Source organism: Ostrinia nubilalis, chromosome 18 (genome assembly GCF_963855985.1).
Source record: "Ostrinia nubilalis chromosome 18, ilOstNubi1.1, whole genome shotgun sequence".
NCBI lineage: Eukaryota > Metazoa > Arthropoda > Insecta > Lepidoptera > Crambidae > Ostrinia > Ostrinia nubilalis.
Window position 1 is genome coordinate 37,285 of NC_087105.1, and position 8,489 is coordinate 45,773.

The following is an 8,489-nucleotide window of genomic DNA, read 5'->3' on the forward strand; positions in this document are numbered from 1 at the left end:
ACGCTACGAGCATTAAACTATCTCAAAACTACGTGTCAGTGACCTATGTAACTACCCGCGAGCTGCGAACTCTGACATGTAATCGATAAGTGAACTTGTGTTTTACATAAGTAACGGTAACTATTATGTACTCGTAGATACTTTTAACATGCCCTTAAGAAGAAGAGGTGAGTTATTGGAAAAATCGAAATAGGCTAGCTAGTAGTTAAATACACAGTAATGTTAGAAGACAGAAATTATGCTTTATACGAAAACACACGGAGTAATAGCGTTCGGAGTAAAGTGGCAGGTCCCATCGGCCGCGGTTTCCGAAGCGATTGCTGCAGCACAATGGGCAATTTTTGTGCATTCCCGTAGGCTCGTAGCGCGGTTTGCGGGCGGCGGCTTTGGCGCGTAATGGCCGACGATGGACTTCGAGCCGCTGCACAGATTACTGTAGAAGCTGGGATACAGAATGGCAAACTATAACTAAAATTTAAATGAGTTTTGTGTAGCTTTTGTATGTTATTTCTATTAACAGTGCGGTACTACATTAGTGCTCTTACGGACATCGGGTACTGAAACAAGTAAATTGGTTGTAGGTTTGACATACCTACTACCTTAATTGCCTTTTGTATTCGATTATCCTAACTCATGAAAATGTTTGCATTTTACAACCAAAAAGTTGAAACAAAAATATTTTATTTTGATATGTATTATTACATAATAAATTACTCGGACTTACACCGTTCCATTTATTATTCTTAAATCGTTTTTGGCTGAAATGATGTATGTATGTTCGCAAAATTAATTTACTCACATAATATCCTGTGTCTAAAATGAGATATAAGAACAATTAAAGCACGCAACGCAAAGTTGCGTCACGTGACGTCAGCGCGGCACCTGCGCCCGCGCTACAAATTAATGCGTCGCTGTAATCAAGAGCGTGTTTTACATTTTGTTGACATCCTGACACTGTATAGTCCAGTAGAATAAGGTCATATAGGTACTTAGCTTTTAAATCTGGATTTACAATAGTATTAAAAAAGTGAACGTCTTCTTTTGTATTATATTGTCTCAGCACCAGTCGAAATGTTGTCCTGAAATAGTAGAGCAAGCTTTTGGGTCGTGTACGTACATACAAGTGCCGGAAAACTGTGCCAAACTACTATCCAAACTTCATTTCCGTTCCGCCGTTCTAATGGCTATTTTCGAATAAAACTTATTATGATAGAACATAGGAATTGCAAGTTCCCCGTGGTGAGGTGGGTCACTCGTGCAGAGATTGTTTGTAGCCGGGCGCGGGCGGGCCGGCGGGCCGGATGGCCGAACCGGTCGCGCAACGAATTTAACTGGATCGTTATATTGAATCGCTTTGATGCACGATTAATTGCGATGTACTCGTAAAGCCTCCTCAACGTTGTTTTTCGATACTTTTATTACGTCACGGAAATCACAATTACATTTATATGACTCGTGAAATTGTTTAATGCATAAAACGCGTGAAATGAATCATAAAATAGATTATGATTCGCTGTGTGGCTGTGATACGACTTGATGTTAAGTTATGGCATTTAGAAGATTAAAGTTGTTAGTTGCTATCATAACTAAGGATGTAGGTAACTTACACCAATGTAAGTAAAATGTTAATAGAATCATGAATTATACCAACTCGTAACTTGAGTATGTAAATACATAACAGAAGTACATGACGCTCGCGAACTTCACCTATTGTTATGAAAGCTTTCAAAGCTGCACGCCAATCTGGCACTTGAGGCTTGGGCTTTCGTTTAATGTTACAGCGCTTGTGGTCTTGCCCGGGGCAGCCATGAACCCTGCACGCGGCGGGGGCGGGGGCGCGGGGAGGGGAGGTTTAATTAAACCGCGGCGGCTGCGCCCGCACACCTCGGCCCACTAATTCAATTATTATGAACGTGCATGACAAATACTCGAATGATAATTTTAATGTACAACGCTGGACACCGGTGAAAGTGGTGAGAACAGTTCTAATTGTTCGACATAAAAAGTATGATTTGAATACTCGTATGTAATGAGGTTAGGTTTGTTCGCGGTTTACATTGTAGCTTAAATTATTTATTAGGTACTTTAAAGAAGGTAGGTACTTTTTGTAAGTTGGGTATTACTTTCCACCTACGAGCACAAGGAAGGAATGCTACGTTTAGATTAATGCTGCTCGACTAATTTTAAAAATTGCATTTTCATATACCTAGCGCATTTGCTTTGATTTTTTTTTTCTAAAGGTCTGCCTTTTTATGCCTTGGTTTATGAATGAAGTGTAAACAACAAGCTTATTAGTGAGTAGTGTCGCCAGGTGGGAGGTGGGAGGACTGCGGGTAAATAACGGGGTGCGTAGTAGCGGCCGCGGCCTCCCCGCGGGCGAGCGACGCCGCGTATATAACTTCAGAAGGCACAAAACGTCTTCAAAGCTTAACGTAATATTCGAGGATTTAAAAGAGAGTGCATGGGACGTCCACCTACAAGGTGGACTGACGACATCTTAAAGGTAGCAGGGAAGCGCTGGATGCAGGCTGCTACCAATCGATCAACGTGGAAAGCATTAGGGGAGGCCTATGTTCAGCAGTGGACGTCCTATGGCTGAAATGATGATGATGATGAAAAAAGAGTAAAATCGGCAATGGGTAACCGCGTATCTGACTGCACCAGGCAGTCTGCCAACAGGGAGAGATGGCGGGAGATCATGCGGAGAGTTTTATACGCCTCTACAACCGACGTGACCACAACTGCTCTGCCAAGAGCGAAACGAATAACAAGAAAAGGGAGAGCCTCCTTGATCTAGCGTTTGTGGAGTTCAATCTAGATATCCTATGGGCCACAGTCCGAGTCCACAATTAGACCACGTCAGATTAAGCCAAGTCAGACGTCTGTGGCTGAGTTTTGCCCTCAGTTGTTACAAGCTAGCTGAAACATGGAGAAGACAAATTGAACCAAATATAATTACTTCACAGACACATGACAAAAACCAAATCTGTGGACCAGTGGACTGGCATGGTGACAGTCAATGTTTTGCTCTAAATTAACTTGCATTTGCATGTTCACGTGCATATGAATTGTGTGGTTGCAATCTTGTTAGAACAAACTTCGCACATATAGGTGTTACGGTAAAGCATAAAAGGTTGAGAAGAGCTTCTGTAGCAATGTAGTCATTGGCAGCGAGCGCGGCCCACAGCCCGCGGGGATCACGCGCGTCGGCCGCTCACTGCGAGCCACGACACTCAGCGTCTGCCAACTCCAGGCGGAATGTGGAAATTAGAGACTTTCGCGGAATCATCTGATTCGACGTACATTTCAAGAAAATCTGAACTAAGAAGACTACAATCGAAAAGGAAAACCTTACACCCATACAATAACACGAAAATGTAAAGTGTATCTGTACTACTACTTATGGTCCTATATCCCCTAGATGGGGCAGAGGGCGTCCACAACAGTCCTCCATCGCGTTCGGTCTTGAGTTATGCGTTTGATCTCGCTCCAAATCCAAAATGAATCTGTGAACAACAAGAAATACCTATTGGCCAGCTTTAAAAGCTCATGAAACCTAAAATTATGCAAAAATAAAAGAAAAAAATATTTGGACTTCAGAAAGTGCAAGATTAAAATTCATATTCCAGATTTAACTAATACTATCACATCTTACATGTAAAATATATGATCAAGAACACAAAGAAACGAGTCGCACGAGAAAAAATAAACATCGAGAGACCATGAAAGTAATCTCAAGAAATCGTCATCTCGATAGTCGGGGGCATGATGGATGATGTTGATGGAAAACAGTGCACGCTGTATGGTATGTTAGACAAATTGAATGAGTGCGTCGGTGGTCGAGGGTCGCGGAACCGGTCGCGACAAGTGCAGCGCACACACGCGCGAGGCCGGAGCTCGCGGCGCATCCCGCGGCTCGCGCGCCTTCCGCTCGGTTTGATGCAACTTATAAGACCTATCGGGTTTCTTCACACTTGCTACTTCGAGATTACGATGTTGTTGCAGTTTCAATCCTCTGCGGAACAAGGGATCGAACAATATTACGATACGCCTGAATATTTAAGCGAATACACGGTATAATCGGGCTTAAACATTTTGTCGTATGATAATAAGATCCTATAATGGACGGAATGTAAAAATTGGTGGTATGAATGATAAATAAGGCTTACTTTTGTGAGACCTGAAACCATTTTACTAGAACTGACTTCATCTTCATCATCATCGTCGTCTCCACTGCAGGAACGCGACCCTCTCCAATTCACCACAGGAAAATGGAGAATTTGGCCTACACTCCCCAAGCTACCGACTATGTTGCAGCATATGTAATTGTTTAAATTGAGGCAGTTCCTAAAATGGCTAATGTCCAATCAAACCAAAACAGGTGTTCCTTTGTTTGCGCGGATGAGTTAAACGGTGGTAGTGAAATGGCCGCGGGCCCGGGATGGAGCCCCGTCCCGACCGGTTCGGGCCCGCACCCCGCGCCCCGGCCGGCGCGGGCGCAGGCTCCACGCACGTTGCCCCGTTTATTTTTAGCTAACTGGTTGTGTCGAATCTACTTCATTTCAGAACAAGTACTTTCGGACCGAAGCTGAGATGTTGCGGCTTCATTCCGATGCTTTCTCTTTATGACGGCGAATGATGGCCGCAAGTAGATCCGTGGGAAATTACAAATGTACATTTATGTTGAGATGGAGATATAACAGCAACATTGAATGGCATAAATTACATATTTACATGAGTGGAGTCCTATTTGATTAAAAAATATTCAAACGAAATTTCCCGAATTGCCTCCAGGGATGAAACGCATGTAGAGCGCTGGACGTTGATCTCGCTGGTTTGAGGATCTAAATTATGCCCCTGGGAAAAGCCTGGGATCCGGAAGTATTTACATAATTGAGTTTGTAAGGGCCTGCTGCGAGGTGGTCCTTTAATTCTGAACATTCGGGGAAATTGCCGCTCACTTAATTTGACGTCCTTATTACGAGCCGTTATTCAATTTCATTATGTATTATGTTTTTAAATCAATTACGGGCTAATGTTATTCATTTATGATGTCATTCCAACAAACCTGCGTCGTACCTGTACCTGATACATTACAGGCCGATTATTTTATGGTCTGTTTCCGACAAGAATTTTAATGAGCAATGGGATAAAAAAGAAACCTTTGACATAATCAGGAAGATTTCACGTGTTCAAGTAAAACTTTACTTTGAAAGTGAATGTAGAGCACTAACAATTTTAAGTATACAAGTCTCAAAGTTCCTAAATAAGCTTGCTCTACCATCACAGCGAAATACTCGTAGAACCAAATATTTTATCAGCCTAGCAATAGTAAGTTGCGGCAATTATTTTGGTAAAGAAAGAAATAAATAAAAAAATTGTTTTGGTTCATACACAGTTTAACACAATATCAGATATTTGACAGAATAAAATTTATTGAACCTAAATGGCACCTACTCAGCGTGTGTCATGCTCTACAGAACATGACGCTGGTATTCTCTAGGAATTTTCTTGACGCACCAGTGACGTAATAGTTATTTAGAAAATAATTCAATTTAAAATTACTAAATTACATATTGTACTCGTATAAAAAAGATTAGTACTAAAAGTTTAGTCACTGATTTAATATTTTAATATACTCAAGAATAAGCTTTATGAACCCAATCAGAGAAGTTCGAAATGGCAAGATTTATCATGTAATATCGAATTATTTATTTTAATAATAATGCAGTACGTTCACACAGAACGTGTTTACCGGTAGTATCATGATGCGGTATATTTCCTCGGGGATTATCTCAATCGCATTAGAGCGGCGCGGGCGCGCCTTATCAAATGCTTAATTACTGTGAAAGGACTTCGGAGAATATAATCCTGCGCGCGTCCGCTCCGGCGGCCGCTGCGGTTTGATCGGCCTTTTATATTCAGTGGTAGAGATTGAGAGATTTTTCACCTAATCTTGTTTTATTAAATTCATCTGTCTTTACTAGGTACTATATTTTTTTGTTAAATTAGATAACATTTTAATATATTTAACTCAAATTAAACATTTTATATTTGGTTGAACATATTCTTACTTTAAATCCAAATTCGGTCCACTAGTTTCAAGCGAGTTTTCAAGAATATACCTAGTCGTAGCAATCTTCAGCAATGGAAATCAGCTGCAATGCAGAAGGTCAATGACTGCAAATTAATAAATGACTGCTGCAAACAGGACAGTGACGTAACTCAGCCCTTGCTCGAGTGACCGCGACGGATATCGGTCGATCAGCAAGTGCGACGACAACGAGAACAACACACTTGTGCGGGCGATTTATAACAATTAGCACATATTGTTCCGCGAGGGTGATGGAGCGGACAGTTTGCTGGGATCCATATGAACCAATTCTGGTCAAACTTGTACAGGATGAGCCAAAAATTGTTGTAAATAACAATGCGTGATTTCTCGAAAACGGTTCAAGGTAGGGACGATAATGCACTAACATAATTTCATGAATTTTTAGTCACTATGGAACGTTTCACGGGACACCAGCGTGCTTTTTCTACATTTTTTAAAATTGTATTTCACCCCCTCTAAGATTTAATATTGTTTATGCCCTGGGTCTCATCTATATCTATATCAAAATTAATTAATCAATGATAGCGACTTAGGCATGAAAACATAACATAGTTACTTTTGCATTTAATAGTAGTACCTACCTATGGACGGACAATTTGTTAGATTCAAGCCTGCAATGTCCTACTAACCATAGCACAGCTACATAAATGGTTACTGGTATGTCTCGAGCTGTCGAGCCATGCGAGCCCCCGCCGCTGGACGCGACACTCGTCTGCTTAATTGGAGTCAACTCGGGATTAAAGGAGCGTTAAACTCCGCTAACGAACTCTAACCCGCGCGTTTAATTACCGCGGCGACGGCTGCGCGCGCGACTCTATCGATGCCCAGCTAATACGTAAATACTCCAAAATTAATATTGTGGCGAAGATTTCATCTTGAAAAACATTTTTTAATATACTTACATACGGTTTATTACATTAATGTTGCCTCTAGTTAATTCGGGTGTTTAATGAAATTACAAGAAATGTAATTAAATACATAAGTACAATATTTTAATTAAAAAATAGCAAGGAATTCGCAATAAATTAAATAGACTTATTATACAAAGTGAATGTCTCGTCAAACCCAAACGAATGTTTCTGTTTATGAATTGATCTAAGCCAAATAATTAATTAAAATATTTTTGAGGGCTGCTTCAGCGAAAATTAATCCGTGTGACCTTTTCGCTTAATTGGTATCTGTATACCGTCATAGATTTAGTGACGCTAAATTAGGCTAGATTAAGATAGCGCGGAGTGATTGTCTGTCGAAGCCGATCGTCCAATAAGTCTAGCCCAGTCTAGACGCGGCTTAGTCTAATCTTACAAATAATAATATAGAGCTATTCTGGCTCCTGCACTTAGGCACTAAACAGACAATATGGACTCAGAAGGATCGATCCAAACGGAACGCGTTAAGGTAATGTCTTGCATAGGCAATGTCGTTAACTACTTATCACACTAAATTATAAGGGCGAAAGTTTGTGAGTGTGAATGTTTGTTACTTCTTTAGTCTAAACGGATGGAGCGATTTAAATAAAAAATGGCATGTAGTTAGCTGACACCCTGGATTAACACATAGGCTACGTTTTACGACGAGTCACACCGCGGGGTACAGCTAGTCTAAAATAAGTATCACCTACTCTACTGTCTCTACATTTCAAGAGTTGCTGGCAGCTAAGGACAACAACGTTTGTTTAATGTATGGGCCTACTGCATTATTGAAATATTGTGACAAAAGACCTAACTCTACTTGTGCAAGCTTAATTGGCTTTTCAAATGTGTCGGATCATGTCAAGAATCGTTAATAGATATGTATTGATTTGCGGCATTTGTGCTCGATCTCCTTGAGAAAGAGCTAAAAAATGTCGCGCCCGCAGGAGGTCCTAGATCTGTTTTTTTATTGATTGCACTCGATTAGCTTTAAGATTTTCCCGTATATTTTATCATTACCTTTATAAGAGAAATAGAATGCATAATTTAATAGGATGCATCTAAATACATAATTTTATTAATTTTCGTAAGTATAAAACGTTTTTCGCGTGAGTAATATGACAATAACCACAATATTATTATCTTCTACATTCTTCTGTTTTACAGAACCACAAAACCTCAATAAGATAGCAAGGTGATACATTTATTGATATTATTATTTACTAGCGGCCGCCCGCGACTTCGTACGCGTGGATCCCGTTTTACCCCCTTCATCTATATTACGCGGTTTAGATTTTTTCATACAAATGTTTTTTTCCGCTAACTCCCGTTCCCGTGGGAATTTTGCAATATCCTGTTGTAACTAAGCTTTAAGTTTACTAAGGTACCTGCATGCCAAATTTCAAGCGTCTAACTTAAGCGGTTTAGATTTTTCATACAAAAATATTTTCCCGCTAATTCCC